General features: G+C 45.3%; 1 protein-coding gene across 4 annotated transcripts in view; it reads left to right on the plus strand.

The window, feature by feature from the left end:
- The window catches only part of SLC38A3 (solute carrier family 38 member 3), a 178859-nt gene that overhangs the window by 78718 nt on the left and 80118 nt on the right, over positions 1-20023 (plus strand). The window contains exon 1 of one of the 4 annotated variants that reach the window (XM_081185877.1): positions 18010-18150. The exons of the other annotated variants lie outside the window; for them this stretch is intronic. The gene's annotated coding sequence lies outside the window, so the exon portion shown is untranslated. Of the gene's footprint in view, positions 1-18009; positions 18151-20023 lie in introns of those variants that run through there. 4 annotated transcript variants of the gene reach the window in all.

The raw sequence follows: 20023 nt of genomic DNA on the forward strand, positions 1-20023 counted from the left end.
AACTGTTAGTACCCATTGTGGTCAAGGCAATGTTGCTTTGCCATAGACATTTATGGAAGGTTCCTGGTCTAGCACCATGATTGCTGTACAGTTGTGATCTTGCTGTGCAGTTGTGATGTCACTACATATTTCATGCTCCTCAGCCCAGTGAGTCTTGGGTGCCATGTAATGCATCTTAAAAGCTGGTCACATGAGAAGGAAGAATGCTAAAATGTGTGGTCATGTTCTATGAAGCAAATTAGGTATGCAGTGATATGAACAAAACAAGGAAATGAAACATATTGTCAGAAGTAAGCATCTTTAATACCAGCTTACCTGGCTGCAGTTTGAGATGTTGTCTTTTTAGCACCAGGCAAAGACTTTTCTCTCAGTCCTTTTTGGGGGGGAGGGTAATCTTTTAACATTTTAAAAGATTTCATTTAACTTGGTCCCTATTTAAATTGGATTTATTTTTATTTTTGCTTGTACAGGTGCAGTCTGTAGTTTTGATAATTGTACCAGGTTGTTTTTAATAAGAGCGGTAGACTTGTAATCTGGTGAACTGGGTTCACATCTCTGCTCCTCCACATGCAGCTGCTGGGTGACTTTGGGCTAGTCACACTTCTCTGAAGTCTCTCAGCCCCACTCACATCACAGAGTGTTTGTTGTGGGGGAGGAAGGGAAAGGAGAATGTTAGCCGCTTTGAGACTCCTTCAGGTCGTGATAAAGCGGGATATCAAATCCAAACTCTTCTTGTTTCATTCATTAGCAGTTTGCATTGGTTGTGCTTTGCGTTTTAATCTGTTTTTATTGTACATCACCTAGAAGCTTCCACATGAGGCAACAGGTGAACAGAAACATATCATTCAACCTCTTCTAGCAGGAAAAAGTAAATCTAACCATGGCACATTTTCAAATTCGGGTTATTTAAAGATCTTCAAATTAAATTGATCCATTAAATAACATTTTGGCTAAGCACTGATTTTAAAATTTGGCTTTAAACGGGAGCTGCCCTAGTAGCAATGGGATAGGCTCTGCACCAATCAAATGATAATGAACTGGAGTCATGGTTTTCCTCAGTGGTAAATACATGTGGTGATATCTTCCATGTGGAGCTTCTTCGGGATGTAGGTCTAGGACTTTATAGCTCAGTGATTTCTTGTGTGACTGATACCACAAACACACATAACACCTGTTGAATTAAACATGAAAACAGGAAAAACATCCTGGTCCAGATTTCAGTATAGCTGATAGAATTTTCAGACCAGGATTTTGTACATTATTCAACCCAATTCCCACCTTTTTGTAAGTAACAGATTCAAGTTAGAGCAGTTGGCTGTGATGTATCCTTGTGGATGCTGGGTTCCCTGTGCTTCTCTCTGGACTTCCCTGAGGATTCTCAGGGGAGAACTGTGATCCCCCCTAAACTCTATCCTACTCATACAGAACTAGCCCAAATTACATGGAAAATTACTGCCTAGTTAATCTGCTTGGGACAGGTTCCAGCACATACATCATCTGCTTCTCCACCAAATTGATCTACTTAGGCTTCTGTCATAGTGTGGCTATTAGCTAAATATTAACCAGCTATGTCCGCAGAAACATGGACCAGAGGTCAGAGAATGACATCTCAGCAAGGTTCCTGGATGTAAGCCTGGTTTGTTTGAATTGATGCCAGTGTGCAGAGCTCTTCTGCAGGAGGTTAGAGATGGTGCTGGTCCTTCATTTTTGGTCCAGTGACTCAGCAGGAGGGTGTTGTCTCAATGATGAGTTGAGAGAATCACATACTGACCCACCACTCAAAAGCCAACAGACACTCACATTGTCTAGATACACTTTTCTCTCCCACTGGTCTAGCAAAAGGGGCTACAGAGGAAGATTAGATGATAGATAGATAGATAGATGATAGATAGATAGATAGATAGATAGATAGATAGATAGATAGATAGATGATAGATTAAAAATGGATCCTTCTTAATGGGGAAATGATTGCTGCTTAAAACTTTCTCATATGGCTGCTCTGACTATCTGGAGAGCTGCTCATCTTTAGACTCAAGCCATGTGTTGAGCCAATCATTGGACAATAGTACTGCTTGCATCGCCACACTTCTGCAGTCACAGGAAGGGATGTGTTAGCCGATCTCATTGTCATTTCTCCCCTCAAAACTTGTTGTCATGACCTTACAGTGCGTGGCTAATGAGGTTGAGGCTACTTTCTTAGGAGGTGAATCACCAGTACCTTGGTGAAGGCCCTCCTAGCTAGAGGACACAAGTCTGCCACCATTATCTCACTCAGAGCTTGAGTTCCATGCCATACCCCTGTCTCCCCAGCCTCACAGAAAGCCACGGACATCAAAATAAGATCAAGGAAGCATCAAGTCAGGAAGTGTGGGGGAACCCATGAGGAATGGGCCAATCAGGAGAGAGCAGTGAGCCATTTCCTAGAAAGCCCTGTTTCATGTGTTCATCTTCACTGTTGCTGCTGTTCTCTGCTATACCCTTTTTCTTTCCCGCTGAAACGTTGTCAAAAAATCATAACAGATGGAAGTGGATTTGATGTTTCCCCCTCCTTAATCCTGCTCAGCTGTCCTTTCCAATTTCTTGCAAAGTGCAGGTGCCAGCCACCAGTCATGCTTTGCTCCTAATTACAATCCTTGCTCTTTCTCTGACTTACTTCTGGAATCAAGTCACTTAATGATTATTAACATATTGCATAAAATTCCACCATGCTGCACTAAAATCCAAAGGTTGTGTCTCAGCTTCAATTAATTTTAAGCTAAATGTATCCCCCCCCCCCTGAAATTGCAATGTTCCACATGTTTTTATCCCATAATTGTATAATTAAGTTACCCAAGTATTTACATTGTTGGACGATAGGCCACCTTGCTCATGAGCTCTTTAGAAGTAATTTTTTTTATTTGTACATTAGAACATTGTTAAAATAAAAAGTTCTCGAGTGAATTCAGTGTTGTTCTGAAAGAGCTAATCCTGGCTCTTTCTACTAGCTTTATGTTATGGGAAAGACAGGCGTGCGTTTGTAGATCTTTGAAATCATGGTCTCCTTTCTTTTCTTTTTAAGGAGAGCCTCCCCCTCCCTTTGCAATTTCCTATCCAGGCCTCTCTGGGCTTATATAACTACCTCACTCAGTTTTGTAAGAGATCATGAATGGCTACCTTTTAAGTACCCATCCAGTCGACACTGTGCTAGGGAGGCAGAGCAAACTGGTCAATTTTATTATTGTTTCTCATCATGTGATAGATTATCTGAGGCAACATGTGATAGAGCTTGGTCCCCTAGAGGGAACAGGAGTGCAAAGCTGACGTGGTGAGGAGCATTTTAGTAGGTTAAGGTTCTTCCAATACAATCCTCCCCTCAAACTCACACATAGCAGTCCATACTGAAGCAGACCATTGGCCTATCCCAATTCCATATTATCTATGGTGACTGGCAGTGGTCCTCTTAACAACCCATCACCCAGGCTGGCCTGGCTATTCCATCAATTGAATCCATGCCGGATCCAGGAGATTTAGAATGGAGCCCAGGCATTCAGTCTAACACTCCCCCCAAAAAAAACCCTCATAAAATATTTTTAGTCTTTCTCTTCCCTAGGCAGTTCTGACTTGTGCTCATGAATGCGATCTGCTGCCTCCCAGGGGCGCTTGGTGTCATGTTGTCATCGCTGTGAAAAACATCCAAAATGAATGGCCTAGATAAATGCGGGGAAATTATTAATTAAGAGCTTTTATCTGGGTATAGATAGTAGTTGCACCAGATATTCTTGAGTTTCGATCTTCAGATCAAAGGGTGATTTTGGTGGAGCAAAAATATTTTGTGGTGTGGGGGTTTACTTTTACCATTTAAAATCTTGTTTGGCACCATTGGCTGTTCCTACATTGGCACCATTTCTTCTCTGGTTGCTTCTTCCTTCATTAGCTACTCAGGTAATTCTTGTCAGTAAGGGATCATACAGTGATTCGTATGATACCATCAGCGAAATGTTTAAAAGTATGGAATAGGATGTCCCTCCCTATTTTCTTTGGAGAAACGTTGGAGAGTATGCTATGTTACCAATCAGGCCAGCATGGGTTTCTCAAAAATAAGTCATACCAGACAATTATTTTTTTGGGATGGAGTTGCAAACTTGATGGATCAGGGGGATGCTGTGAACATAGTGTATCTTGATTTCAGTAAGGCTTTTGACGAAGTCTCCCATGATATTCTCTTTAGCTTTCAGGTGGAGCAAATGGTGATAGGGTTTTCTGTGGATTGCTGTTATTTCCAGTTTAGAGCTAAAGGCAGGGTTTTCCCTGGAAAGGAGCAGGGCAAAGCCCCTAGAAAGTGTGGGTCAAGCAGAAGATTCAGACCCATGCTTTCTAGGCATGGGACAAGAAGACATATGGATAAGCCCCAAGTTGGGGTCAAGCAAAATGACCTTTCTCCAACTGCTCCACTCCACTGATGGCCTTTCACTTATCTTACCAGAATGGGGGAAAACCTGAAGAATTTGAATTGAGAAATGAGAGGAAACTGGAATGTATCTGGGTGCTACTGTTGATCCGTATTTTCCTCTGGCTCTAACACGGTTATGTTTTGACCTGTCATTGTACATCCTTGAACCATTTCCCTGCTGAACTGTAAGCTTGGATATTTTGTCAAAGGTTTTAGAAGGGTCTTCCTAGATACTTTATAGTGCAATAATTGCACAATTGTGTATCCTGAGAGAGAGAGAGAGAGAGAGAGAGAGAGAGAGAGAGAGAGAGAACGAGAGAATGTCTATAGATGTGTTTACAGAATCAGAATGTTATGAACTCATTGTTTGAACTCATTAACCTAATGAGTTTCTGTTGTTCCAGTACGGGGCAAATAGATGCCAAGGTAATCTCTACAATTTTTAACAGGTTTCATCCAGGATGTAAGGTTACCTTTCTCCTTGTTAGCCATGCATGTGACGTACTGTATCTGTAGGGAGGCTTGGTGATGTACTACTCAGATAAAGTGAAACCCTTTCAGGCTGGTTTGTAGCATTTTGCCTCCGGCTTCTGTGAAGCTAATTGATTGAGAACTTCCAGGAATGAATGAGGGGAAAACACACTGTGTGTTCCCTGTACAAGGATCATTCCTTTTTTTATGCACCATTACCATTGCAAACTGTGTTATGAAGTACAAAATATGGTTATTATTATACACACACCCTCACTGCATGGCATTTGGTCACATTTTCAATGTTGCAAATTGTGCTCAAGAGCAAATCCAATCTATGCCTAGCTTGTGCACCAGTGACAACAGCTCCTTCTTCTGCAAGGCAACTGGGCAAACCTCTCTACTGCTAGTCCCTATTTCTTCAGATTATGACATCTTATCGTGCCCCACTGCCATCTTTTTGTATGTGTGACATACTTCATCATGCATGACCAAAGAAACCACTAGTAAATGCTCTAGGAAACATATCACTTGTAACACAGCTTATGGAACTGTTTTTCTAAACAATATAATAAAAAAACAAATATTATATGGTCATGGAGCCGGTAAGAATTGCTTTTCTGTGGAATAATACTGGAAATGGGCTTCAAACATGCACTTGTATGTATTGTTGGAAGCATCATATATAACAAGACTTGCAGATTTTGATGTAATAGGCCCATCTCAAGCCACCTAACTATGTTTTGTGAGTACATTCAAGGACTAAGTTTTAGTCACCTAATTATTTTATGTCTGTCTAACACTGTATCAAACTAAACACACTGGTTCTGCTGTTATCCAAAATGGTTGACTGGATAATGGGCATATTCAAGCATACACTTTTGAATCAACAGCTGTAGCTCTACCAATCCCAGCATACAGGAGATACAATCCTTCTTTGTGCTAGCTTCTAATGTTCAGTGACACAGATGGACAACTGTGACCCACTAGATATTGCTGAACTCCAATTCCCATCATCCCTAACCATGCTGGCTGGTACTGATGGGGGTTGGAGTTCAACAACATCTGGATCCAGTTTCTCTACCCTTGTTCTTAGAGCATACAAGTTTTAAAATGAATGATCAAGGACATTTCAACATCTACAGCAAATTCTGAAATGTAGACGTAGCCTTCACAACATTGGTACCCTTTCTGATGTCCTCTCATGACCTACCTAAAATAGAACAGGTAACATTCTGAATGATACAGGATTCTCCCCACCTTCTGTTCCTTGCTTTGAAGAGAGGTGACAATACAGACATCTGAAAGACTGTGGTTGGCATCTGAGTGATGGAACTAATCAAGTGGTTTACTCTTTGGAGATACGGTTTGAAACACGGCATGACAGTGACACATCAATTACATTCACTTTCTATTGGGAAAGGAGAGAATGAAATCATTATCTTTCTGCTCATTTGACAACTAAAGTGATTTCCAATAATGCTCAGCAGAAAACACTTGTCTCTCTAATACTGCACACCTGAGTCTCAGTCAGTCAGTCATGCTGCACAGGAAAAGATCGTGTTATTCAGAAATGGGGAGAGAAAGATCTTCATAGACTTAAATGATTTATTTGAAAGTGGTTCACCTATATCAGCTGAACAAATAATGAGAAAAGTTGGAATGCAAAGTGTAAATTGGCTTTCTGTTCTTCAAATAGTGTATTTTATATCAAATTCTGAAGTTAAAGCACATGCTGCAAGACCTTTAACATCATTTGAAAAACTGATTTTGCATACAAATGAAAATACCCTATACTCTATCAAATAATTAATGAGTTAACAATTGGAGGATGTAATTCCGTGAAACAGTAAAAGGAATCTGATCTAGGGATAGAGATTGAGGAAGTAATTGGAATAATTTGTGTGTTAAAAAACTACCAAAACTCTTATCCAAAAAAATACATTTAAATTATTACACCGATGGCATTTGACACCATTACGGTGTAGCTATATTAATAAAACAATCCCAACTTTGTGCTGGAGAGGCTATAATAGTTTAGGTACAACACATCCCATGTGGTGGACGTCAGCTGCTTCACACAGCTTAATGGAATTAGTTAGGTTTTGTAGCCTATTCCTATGTTTCATTTATCTGCCTAATTATGGTACTTAATACTCTCCTATTTGGGCTCTCTGTGTGCTAGCCCCATATTTTTAAATTAGGCACCAGTCATTTTTTGAAACTTTACTGTCAGCCCTCACACATGGGTCTCTAGAGGATTAAGTATAATTCCTATATCCTCTTACCAATTCCCATCAGAAGGGACTCCTGGAAAGAGCCCTCATGTCTTACCTCACAAACCAACACAATCAAGTCCTGGCCCACATCAACACCATGATGTGAAGGAGGGCAGAGTAGGGAAAGCACAGGACCATGGGACGATCCCCTGTGAAGCAGAAATGGCTATATCAGCTTCTAGACAGAAGTTGCTGCTTGCCAAAGGTGAAGACCCAAAGTACAGAGTTTGCAGCAGACCGACAAGGTGACTGCCTGATCATACATAGCAGGTGCCATTCCAAATGGCCAATGTCTGGAAAAACAAGACAAAAATCTGCTGCAGTTCCTAGAAACTGTAGCAACAAAGTGCACTGTACTGGTTGTTGTCAGTACTTGCCTCGTCGCCAGCCTTTTAGAATTCTCTGAAAGTGTCAACAAACATCTAGATAGGGATGAGATACATCCCCTGGACTTCAGAAAAGCTTTAGGCAAAGTCGCATGACTAGTCCTCCTGAGTAAACTCAGTGGCGCTGCCAGGTTTGGTGAAGGGGTGTCCGGGAAGCATCCACACAACTCCACCACTTACTTTCCCTCTCCTCATGTTGTCCTGGTACCAAGCAGTGAGAGAATGGGTTCCTTTCTCTTTAATCTGAAAGAGAAGGGAGGCAGTTCTCACCCCCTTTAAAAAAAATGCCCTGGCATGGAACAGGAGGAAAATTAAATTAATTCTGCTCACCGCCGTAGCAGATGGGGAGGAGGAAAATGGATCCCTTTTCCTTTTACTCATCGGAAAGATAGAGGGATCCATTCTCTTCTCCACCTGCCAGGGAAGGGGCTCCTCCCTTTCCGAAACCTTTCTTCAAAAATTCTCGCAGAGATGGTTGCTGCCTCCAGTGTACCCAACCACCTCTATGACAAATTTGGAGCAAAGGTTAGGAAAAGGGAGAGAGGTCCTTCCCCATCTCGCCTGCTTGCTTGGTTGTCCCCTCCCCTCTCTATCTCCCCACCTCCTCTCCCCTCCCCCTCTTGACCAGGTAGTCCCCAGTTTTTAAAGATAACGTTTTTGCAGCGAGCGCGCAGCTGCTGGAACAAAGCAACAGACAGCTGTGCATGCCCCGTTCCATTTCAGAGTGCCTCTGGACCCACATGGATCCAGAGGCACTCTGAGGAATTAAAGATGGTAGGCACAACTGTTTAGAACTAAATCTTTCTAATGACTTACTTTAAAAAAAATAGGTGAGGTGATTGCCATTTGTTGTAGCACCATCGTTGGGGGAACTCCAGGGGCTATGGGGTCCCAGACCTATGCCTGGTAGTTCATCCGTAGCGATGCTGCTGCCTAAACTTATAAGCCATAAGAAGATTAAAAAAGCCCTACTGGGCCAGGCCAATGGTCCATCGAGTCCAGCATCCTCTTCTTACAGCAGCCAACCAGATGCCTGTGGGAATCTCGCAAGCAGGACCTGAGCACAACAGCATTCTACCCCCCTGTGATTCACAGCAACTGGTATTCAGAGGCATGCTGAATCCCAGTCATGACCTAAGATGGGTCCTTTTACAGTAGCAGTGGGGAATCTCCAGCCTAGGTTAGGTTGGACTGTTTCAGCCAAACCACATGGTTTGTCCTCTACATGTCACATGTGCAGGAGTTAAAGAAGGCAGGTCTTAGTTAATGGGGTTTGCAGGCACCATCGATCAGCTGGTGCTGCAAAGCCCTGTGCATCTGTTTCTGCAGTCACCGATGATCAGCTGTACAACATGTAGATTAGTAACTGGTTGAATAATAGGAAGCAGATGCCAGGATTGAATGGACAGTTCTCACAATGGAAGCATGTCAGTAGTGGTCTCCTCAAAGGATCTGTATTGTTGTGATCAGTGCTATTTTAAATATTCAGAAATTAAATGCAACCTGGTCTCAATAATGCACTTCCCAGGAAGGACCCCAGTACTTCCTTTGCTGCACTGCAAGTTTGGCTCTTTACATAACTGGCAATAAATATGAGGTAAAGTAATGATGTGTCCCCCACCCCAAGTGAGGTGTCAAGTTAGCGTGCTCCTCCTGTTGTGTGTGAAATGTCATCCCCATACTTTGTCTGAGCTCAGCTTTTAGTCACTGGGGACATAAGCATCACCCATTCATTATTCTGAAGTTCTTTCAGGCACAGCCATTGATGTTATGTTGTCACATTTGGTGCGGTTTATAATAAATGTACCTGGTTTGTCAGGCTTCAGAAGGGACGTGTTTTATTTGTTGAATGCCTGATGAAGAGCCTTTTGAAATTCTGCTGCTGCCTTAAAGAGAATCAAAGCCAATAGTATCCTCTCCGATTGTCATTTGACATGCTAGAGTATCCTGTAATACATGACACTGTTCATAATTAGGGAACTCCTCTATTCATGGCGGCTCTAGCTGTGGTCTCCAAACAGTTAATGTCTCTCTAGCACCTTTGGTTTACTTAAAACTGGGTCTTGCACAACCGATCACAAGCGAGGTCTGTGACTCGGCTGTTAAGCTTGCAGCCTACCTTGAACTTGTGAAAAGCTTGGATGATGCTGATAATCTAGGTATTCTGGATAGTGCCAGTTTGATTGCTGCCACATTGTGCTGTTATTAGGAATTAACAGTTAGTGCACATCTTTTGCCAAAGAAACACAGTACAAGAGCAGGGGTAACACGAGACAGAGCCAGGGCAGAGGAGCACAGGGACAGATCTTATGACTGCAAGTTACTGAATATTTAACACCTTAAGTCTGGGTGGTATTGAGGAGGAGACTCCTGTTGCTCCATAGTTATGCATTTTTTTTTCTTTTTTAAAGTAAGTATTTCTTTTGCAGTAGCAATGCAGCTCCAAAGGAAGAAAGCAGAACATCCCTACCCAAACTGCAGCACACTCTTTTGAGCACAGAATGGCTTTTTGGAGAATTTACAAAAAACACATTTATTTGAAGCAAGTCTCATTGATTTCAGTGGGGCACAGTTTCAAATATACAGGAAGGGCTGAGCTGCATATCTTGTGTTAAGCTAGCCAAATGCAAATTTAAAATATGGTTTTACATTTTAAAAAAAACCAAAACCATTTTGTTAGATTTGAGCCGCCTCCTGTTATTTTAAGAATATTTCCTCTAGTAAAAGTAAACAATGTGAACTATGTTCTGTTATGCCAGGTAGTCTTGTGAACCTAAGAACATAAGCAGATCCATAAGCTGGACCAGGCCAATGGCCCATCTAGTCCAGCATCCTGGTCTCACTGTGGCCAACCAGGTGCTTATGGAAAACCTGCAAGCAGGGTCTGAGCACAATAACACTTTACCCTCCTGTGGTTTCCAATAAGTAGAATTCAGAAGCATTTCTGCCTCTGACGGCTACTACCTCGTTCTATGCTATGCCATGATAATGCATTTTTGTGGGGAGGGGGAGAATATGCCTCTTCCCTCTATTGTGAATATAGCAAAGTGGCTGGCAGATCTTAGGGAATTACTAAGGAACCATGAATATGCATCTCTAATAAAGTGTGGTATAGTGGTTGGTGTTCATGCAGGCCATATCCAGGTTCTGTAGGCAGCCCTGAATCATTGTATTTTAAGATTCTCCTGGAAGCTGCCCAGACAGATGGGCGGGGTATAAATAATAACGAATTATTATTATTATTATTATTATTATTATTATTATTATTATTATTATTATTATTCCTTCTGTGTGAGGTTCCATAGAGTTCAATTTTATCCTCTATGCTGCTCTACGTGAAACTGTAGTATGTTGTCACCAGTATGCTGATGACACACAGCTCTGCTTCTCCTTTGCATCTGTAGGTGCAGCAGTGGATGTGCTGGATCAGTGCCTTGTCTTCATAATGGACTGGATGAGAGCCAATTAACTGAAGCTTAATCTGAACATGACTGAGGCACTGTTAGTGGGTGGGTCCCTAGACCAGATGTGGCCTGCTCTGGATGGGGTTGCACTCCTTTTGAATAGCTTAGGGATACTTCTGAACCCATAAGTGTTGCTTGGGGCTCAAGTGGCCTCAGTGGTATGGAGTGCCTTCCATCAGCTTCAGCTGGTGCCCAGCTAAATTCTGTTGTCTATGCTCTGGTATTACTGCAATGTGTTCTATGTGGGGCTGCCTTTGAAGACAGTTTGTAAATGTCAGATTTCAGAAGCCCAAACACCAATTCTGGCTCAACTACACTGGCAGCCCATTAGTCTCCGGGCTCTATTCAGTGGTGGTTTATACCTATAAAGCTAACTTCCATATCTGAAAATTTAACCATGCTGGCAGGGGCTGATGGGAGCTTGAGTTCAACAATATCTAGAGGGCTACAGGTTTCCCAACCCTGATTTAAAATATTTCTTCAGCAAAGCTTCTATGCAGTTTTTTTTGGGGGGTGCTGTTTTTTTTAAGAAGTAGAAACATTTGTTTTAAAAATCATTACTCCCCCCAAAAAAGTAGCAATTCTCGCTCATCAAAAAATTTAATCCCACCAAATAATGAGACATGAATTTAAAATCATTTGAATGTAACACAGCCTGCAATATCTCGAGGACTAGGGTGATTTCCAGTTGTAGATTCAGCACTAAATGCAATGAAAAAGCACCATGTGAAAGAGCCACAAGGCATTCTGTTTATCTGAATGCCTCAGAGACACCTCAGATGTTTAGCTAACCCACCAATTGATAAATGGCAGTACATTACTCATTAACTACTTAGGTTTCATGGTCACACTGGGATCTTGACTTTAGATGACAACGATTTTCTGATTAAGGTTAGTTGAAAACCTGGGCTTACCCCATGATGTATTGTGTACAATACAAACATCGGTATTTGTATGGGTGACGTGGTAGCTCAATGTAAAAGATTAGTTATATAAGACTATTGTTGCATATAATTTCACCATGTTCACCTGCACAGCTACACTTTATGACATAGTTTGTCCTCATATGGAATTAAAATTAAAGTCAAGTTTTAACTACTGTATTTCAAAAAAAGAAAGTTAGAATTATAAATACACTGTGTTGCCAATGCTGAAAGTTATCACAGTGATCAAATTTGATCAATCCACAAACTATGTTTGCTGGGAATGTGCCTCCTGCTGTTTTGGCTACATTGCAGATTGCTGCATACCAACCACTCATTTGCATTTTTCTTTACAATGAATCTGTAGATTTATCTAGCTTTTTAGACTCTCTACGCATTCCTCTCATGTGTACAGTAAATGTGTTCAGGAGAAGCAGGGCAGTGCCTGCTGAACCAAGTCCCAATACTGCTGTACCCCGCAGGCTCCAATCTCATTCTACCTAGAAAGTTATAAAAGGGGTCACATACAACTGCACATCAACAGGCTCTTCGTGGCCAACCAGAAGCTTTTTGGAAACCTACATGCCAAACCTGAGCACCAAAGCACTCCCCCTTCTTGTCGTTTCCAGACACTGGTGTTCGGAGGCATACTTCAGAGACACTATGGCTAGTACTTGAATTTCTCAAATCTTCTTTGAATTTGTCTAATCATCCAAGATGGTGGTCATCATTGCCACTCTTTTACTTGTCCTGAATCCTCCTGTTTTCAGCTTCATTAGATGTCCATGAGTTCTAGTGTTATGGGAGAGGGCTATCCACTTTCTCCATGCCACACAGTATAGTTTTATACACTTCCATCATGTCACCCCTTGCCTATCTTTCCTCTAAGCTGAAAACTCCCCAAAACTAAAAATTTGTAGGGGAGTTGCTCCATTCCCATGATCATCCTTACTGCCCTTGTCTGAACCTTTCCCATCTCTACAATTTCCTTTTTGAGGTTTGGCGACTAAAATGATACACAGTATTCCAAATGCAGGTCATACTATAGATTTGTATAATGGCATTTCTAGTATAAATGATGTATAAATGCATAAGCTCTGTATTAATGGTAGCCCTTTGCTGGGGAAACTACAGTTCATTGAATATGCTTTAAATGTATAGTGTGGATCACATAAGAGCATGAAATATGAAGTTGAGTGTATGTAACCATGCATTAGCATGTGGTATTTGCATATAACATCCTATATGGGCTACTCTCAGCAGAATTGGACATATAGAAAGCAATATCCAGAAAAACAAAGGCACAAGGCTGAGTTTTTTTGCCTCAACATAATAACATAAAATGTCTTGTTTCTCTAATGCTGCATAGACATTTAGGATTTGAAACAATAAAAAAGCAAAATAATTCCAGGTGGACTTTAAAATATTTACAGTGTCTTTTGAATCAAATGCCTCTTCTTCAAGAGTAGCTTTATAAAACAGCCAGCTTTTCTGCTTTTTCCTGGCTCCAAACAGGTTATTCTCTAGACTATACCACCTACACTAACCACACTCCTTCTGTGGTAAGCTATTTGGACTGGCCGGGATCTGCACTTTTCTTCTGTGGCTTATGCAAGTGATGTATTTAACCAGGACACCTGGCATCCAAGAACATCCGGAAGAACCCATAGAGTTTGTAAACTGTGAATATGATTCAGAAAACCTAAGCATTTTCAGGTCCCACTGACCAACTGGAGATTTAAAGCAGTCTTGCTGAAATCAACTGGACTTACCGTATTTTTCGGACTATTGGACGCACCGGTCCATAGGACGCACCTAGATTTATCCCCCCCCCAGGCGCGGGGCTGGGGCGGGGAAGCCCGAGCTTCCCCCTCCCCCAGAACGGGACCCAGAGCCATGCTTTGGCATCGCTCTGGGAACTTGCGGGGCTGGGGGAGGAGGAAGCCTTCCGCCAACCTCCAAACCATGTCGGGAGACAGCGGGATGGCGCGCTGCGCCTCTCCCGCTGTCCCCCGAGCTTGTGGGGCTGGCGGTGGGGCTCTCCTGAAGCCGGGAGGTCGTGGGGATGGTGGGGGGGGAGAAGCAGGCTTGCTTCTCCCTCCCCCAGCCTCCCGATCAGGTCGGGGAAAAGCGGGATAGCGGAGCGCCGCCATCCCGCTTTCCCCCGACCTGATCTGGAGGTTGTGGGGATGGTGGGGGGGGGGAGAAGCAGGCTTGCTTCTCCCTCCCCCAGCCTCCCGATCAGGTCGGGGAAAAGCGGGATAGCGGAGCGCCGCCATCCCGCTTTCCCCCGACCTGATCTGGAGGTTGTGGGGATGTGGGGGGGGGAGAAGCAGGCTTGCTTCTCCCTCCCCCAGCCTCCCGATCAGGTCGGGGAAAAGCGGGATAGCGGAGCGCCGCCATCCCGCTTTTCCACGACCTGATCTGGAGGTTGTGGGGCTGGTGGGGGGGAGAAGCAGGCTTGCTTCTCCCTCCCCCAGCCTCCCGATCAGGTCGGGGAAAAGCGGGATAGCGGAGCGCCGCCATCCCGCTTTCCCCCGACCTGATCTGGAGGTTGTGGGGATGTGGGGGGGGAGAAGCAGGCTTGCTTCTCCCTCCCCCAGCCTCCCGATCAGGTCGGGGAAAAGCGGGATAGCGGAGCGCCGCCATCCCGCTTTTCCACGACCTGATCTGGAGGTTGTGGGGCTGGTGGGGGGGAGAAGCAGGCTTGGTTCTCCCTCCCCCAGCCTCCCGATCAGGTCGGGGAAAAGCGGGATAGCGGAGCGCCGCCATCCCGCTTTTCCACGACCTGATCTGGAGGTTGTGGGGCTGGTGGGGGGGAGAAGCAGGCTTGCTTCTCCCTCCCCCAGCCTCCCGATCAGGTCGGGGAAAAGCGGGATAGCGGAGCGCCGCCATCCCGCTTTCCCCCGACCTGATCTGGAGGTTGTGGGGCTGGTGGGGGGGAGAAGCAGGCTTGCTTCTCCCTCCCCCAGCCTCCCGATCAGGTCGGGGAAAAGCGGGATAGCGGAGCGCCGCCATCCCGCTTTTCCACGACCTGATCTGGAGGTTGTGGGGCTGGTGGGGGGGAGAAGCAGGCTTGCTTCTCCCCCCGCCAGCCTCCCGATCAGGTCGGGGAAAAGCGGGATAGCGGAGCGCCGCCATCCCGCTTTTCCACGACCTGATCTGGAGGTTGTGGGGATGGTGGGGGGGAGAAGCAGGCTTGCTTCTCCCCCCGCCAGCCTCCAGATCAGGTCGGGGAATAGCGGGGTGGCGGCTCTGCGCCTCCCCGCTGTCCCCAGCTTTTGGGTGCAGGCTGCTGCCCGCAAGCCTTGCGAGCCCGCGGGACATCCCGCCGGGCTTGCAAGACTTGGGATAGCTTCCTGAAGCCTGGAGAGCGAGAGGGGTCGGTGCGCACGGACCCCTCTCGCTCTCCAGGCTTCAGCAAAAGCCTGCATTCGCACCATAGGACGCACACACATTTCCCCTTCATTTTTGGAGGGGAAAAAGTGCGTCCTATAGTGCGAAAAATACGGTAGAAGTGCTTGTATTTTTAACATGTAACTTTATTATGCATATTTCTTGCAAGCCATATGTATGGGGTGTTAGGGGAGGGGTAGCACCTTTGGTGGGGGACACGTTGTGCTCCTTCTGATATAGTTTGTCCATCTTTGCTCCCCACCCTGCACTTAGTTCTCACCTGTGGCTCCTAGAAGCTGTCAGCATGCGACAGCAGCCATACCCCAAGAACAGCTGGATAGCCAAAGAGCTATTGCATGCAATGACAGGCACCAGTGGATTGAGCGTACAATTCCAGTAGTGGACCCAACGGTCAAGAAGGTGGTTTCTGCAAATGCTGTAGAGAGAAGTGAGGGGCAGATGGGGCTCGTCAACCTGAGAAGGTAGCCAGCCCATCCAGGAGAAGGAAACTCTGGTCCTAAACCTCCACTGCCTTGCGTCTATACTCATCCAGGAGACACGTTGGGAGTAAACATCAAGGACAAAATCAGTACCTGCTGCCTTGTGGGACATCTTCGGCAAAAGAAGAAACTAAGGACTAAACCCTACACAAATCCCTAACACGGTTAGATGCCATTTTGTTCGACTCTTTCTGGGAACTCCTGGAGCCAAAAGTATTGCTCAGCGAGGGCAGCCCAGGACCTCCATACACACTGCCCAGGCCTGCATCTTAGAGAGGTCACTTCAGTGCTGCTAACACAGCAAAAACAACACACGAGGCAGCAGTTATAAGTGACTGGTCTCTGCAGCTGTAGCAGATGCTGTGGTTCTCCAGTGGTTTGACTTCACCCCTGAAGGCACACGCCACTGTTTCTCAAGACAGACAGATGCCAACAATAACAATATATATTTGGAGACATTTTATGTCCATTTGTTTTTAACTTTTGATTTTATCAGTATTTTAATGAATATTTTATATTGTTTTATGTAAGCGGCTTAGGTTTCTGGTCAAGTAAGCAGCATATAAATAATGTTTTAAAAAAAACCCAAACCAACTTTGGCTGAATCACACATTATATTTTTAGCTTGTGCCAGCATTGTATATGCTAAATATGAAGACAATATGGGGTTTGCATTTCTTTCTTTATGAATTAATTATGCATGTGGACATTGAAAATGCCATCTTTGACCTGACTGATATAAGGAGTGTGAGAGAAAAACTCTCCGGTTCTGGCATCTTAAATGCACCTCATTTGGTGTATTTATATTGTTCAGATTATGTCTTAATTGCCATCCATGAGAATAGTATTGAATCCAGAGGAAGCAAATGCCCTTGCAATCTTGCCATCAGAGGGTTGCAATCCTATGTACATAGTGTCCTGGGATTTCAAAGTAAATATGACTATCCTGTTACACAAGTCTATTTATGCAAATCCCTGTTTGCTGGCCTTAGTACGCTTTCTCAACGGCTCTCCTAGATTCAATGGACTTGCATCTGCATTGGGTCCCTTGGATACACAAAGGCCCTAACCACACACTAGCACATGGCCACCCCAAAGAATCTTGGGAACTGTAGTTTTTTAAGCATGCTGGGACCTATATGTCTGTGTTACCAGGCCTCTTTGGGGGAAGCCATGTAAATACAGGGTAACAGTTGTGCTTTAGATCGCATAAAGCCTCCGTGAAGCGCTGCATTCAGGGATCTGATGTCCAGGTAGTCTGACTACCAAGGTTGGTGCTTCTATGGCCTGGGATCCGGCTCTGGTTTCTCCCACTAAATTTAGATGATTAGAAGACCCAAAATAGGCCAGTGGCATTTAATCTACACTTTTCTTTTTGTCTGTCTTAATGAGCTGCGGGGGGCAGGGTGTCTACACAGCGGACGATTTATTTACACACATAGTATCAGGATTAAAAACGCAGCATTTCGCCATACCGAGGATGAGCTCATTCCCGGAGTTTAAGAGATTCACTCGGAGTTAAACCCCACGCTTTTCAAAGACGCTTCGTGGCGCTGCGATCCTCGACGCGCTCGTTTGAAAAATTACGTGTAAGGGTTAGATTGGACTGGATATAGCGGCCTTTAAGAAATAAAAGAAGGCTGGAAAAGTTGAATCTGTGTGGATTATGCTCAATATAAAACTACGTGCTCCAAGGAAACATTTGCAACTCGCCCTAGACTGGGCTGAGAACTTCAAACTTTGGTGCTAAACACTCTTCCCTGGATCTGCGTCGAGACGGACCTTTCGGCCAAGAAACCTGTCTCGCAGCGAAGCGCCACCGCCTGCTCCCCAGTGATGGTCCGGAGTGAAAGCCTTCAGGATCGCGGCCGACTTTGCCGAAGTTCTGGCGTCTCCGCGCTCGGCCGAGAGAGGCACGCGGCCCGGCGGGGAAGGAAGCGAGGAGCGCCCTGGCGCGCTGCCCGCCTCTCCCGCCTCGTGCGCCTGTGCCCGGCTCCCTCGTGCGCCCAGGCTCCGGCGGCCCCCCTCGCTCTCTCCCGCCCTCGCCTGTGCCCCGTCCGAGGTGGACGCGGGAGGGGGGCAGCGTGACGCTTCTCCGAAAGCCGCGGAGATTGGAGGCCTCCGTGGGGGCGGTCCTGGTGCCTTTAATCTTCCCCTCCATTGGGGATTATTGGCGAGCACTGTAATCTGCCAGCCGTAGGGACGGACGCGCCGGAGCAACAGCCGCGGAATTGCCGAGCGAGCGCTGCAAACCGACAAGTTTGGCCGGCGCTGGATAGGACCTGGACTGCAGGACCAGCACGTAAGTCGCACGGAGCGGATCGGGAGGGACGGGGTGGATCCACAAGCCAAGGGTGCCTCACCTTTCTCCCGTTGCTATTTATAAAAGCCGCTATTCGGCGCACCCGGGGGTCGGGTCGGGTGGGCCAGCGCCTCGGCGGTGCGTTTCCAAAGGAACGCTCCAACTTTACGCAGCGGCGCTTTGCGAGCTTCCTCGCCGCTAGTCCCCGGCGGCCCCCGCCAGACCTTCCAGACGTCTTTAAATAGGGTTTCATCCTCGCTTTATTTTACTACAACGGCTAATACTTGCGTGGGTTGGGCTTACCGTGTCTTTGACGTACTCGCAGGAGTTCAGCGACGGAAGGAATCTTTCTGGACCGGACTGCTGGCAAATGGTATATCGTTGCAACGAGGAGCAAATCTTGCCATCAGCTCGCTCCTTCCCTCCGCCTCGGTTCAGAATAGGGGTTATAGTCTGTGGGGAGCGGATGTCTGGAAGAGCCCCCGCTGGGTCTTCTCTGGTCTCCTTTGGTGACCTTCTGCTGCTCCTTGCCGTGCCAAACAGTTATTTTTATTTATCTGGGACTTTAAAAAAAAAAAAGTTTTAGGTATTCAAATACTGTCTTTCATATGGTATCGCAAGGCAGTACACAATGGAAAAAAGTACACTTTCTCTCTACCAAAACTTTTTCTAGTATTACTTTCAGCTCTTCCACCATCTTTTCTCAGCATCACAGACCTGAGATAAGAAACACCTAACTTTTATGAGAAAAAGACAGTTGTAACTAGCCTCGCACTTAGTTAATAATACTGTTAATATATTTCTGCGGTGTCTAATATATTTTTGAGGTGTTAGATTACAGTAAAAAATGAAGATGGAAAGAGCCATGCTTGTTTCATCTCTAGCATATGAGATTTGACAACCTGGTACAATGACAATGGAAAGATCCCGAGATCAGAGAGTAACAGTACTTTGTTCTTTGCATCATCTTGAGACAATTCCACACCCACACCATTCCTCACACAGGGCATGATCACATCCATCTGCAGCCCAAATCATGTGGGCAGGTAGCACATCAGTGCACCTCTGTTGTGCAGCTTGACCCACAGGCACCATCTATTTGCACCAGTCCCCCTGTCATCTCCAGGTGGTGTAATGCCCTAGGACAGGGGTCTGCAACCCGCGGCTCCGGAGCTGCATGTGACTCTTTTACACCTTTGCCGCGGCTCCGGGGCGGATACTAGCGAGGGGAGGAGGCGCATTGTGCGCCCCGACACTCCCCACTGTGGCGGGTGCTGTACTGGCTGCGACGTCGCATGGGGGCGGTGCGTGCGTTAGTCACGCACCGTCCCGACGTCACCTTCCCGCCCGCCCGCCCGCTACATTGTAAGGGGCATGTACGCTGGTCACTGCATTGAAAGGGGGCATGTACGCTGGTCACTGTTTTGAAGGGGAGTGAAGAACACACACACACAAAAAGGTAACTTGTTAATTTAACATTTATTTCTATGAGGAGGAGTAATTCTGAGGGGTCAAACAAAGAAATAATAAAAAAGTGACAAAAATGTTATTTTTATAATGACGAGTTTTGCGGCTCCCAGTTTTTTTTCTTCGGAAACGGGTCCAAGTGGCTCTTTTTGTCTTAAAGGTTGCAGACCCCTGCCCTAGGAAGAGAAAAATATCTCAGCGTTCTCAGTTATAAACATTACTACTTAGGCCGAAAACTTTCCAAATTTGTGTTTTCTCTAAGAAATAGAAAACACTTACTCTTGTCCTCTGGGCTCAGAAAGCAGAATGGCCAGTGATGGTTTTGATGATATTTTCATGGGTTTTGCCTCTGGTGCCTCTGTAGGAGCAATGGTGGGGTTTTGCCTCTGCAGTCAGAGGAGGATTG

This window comes from Podarcis bocagei (assembly GCF_964188305.1).
Source record: "Podarcis bocagei genome assembly, chromosome: 2".
Lineage (NCBI taxonomy): Eukaryota > Metazoa > Chordata > Lepidosauria > Squamata > Lacertidae > Podarcis > Podarcis bocagei.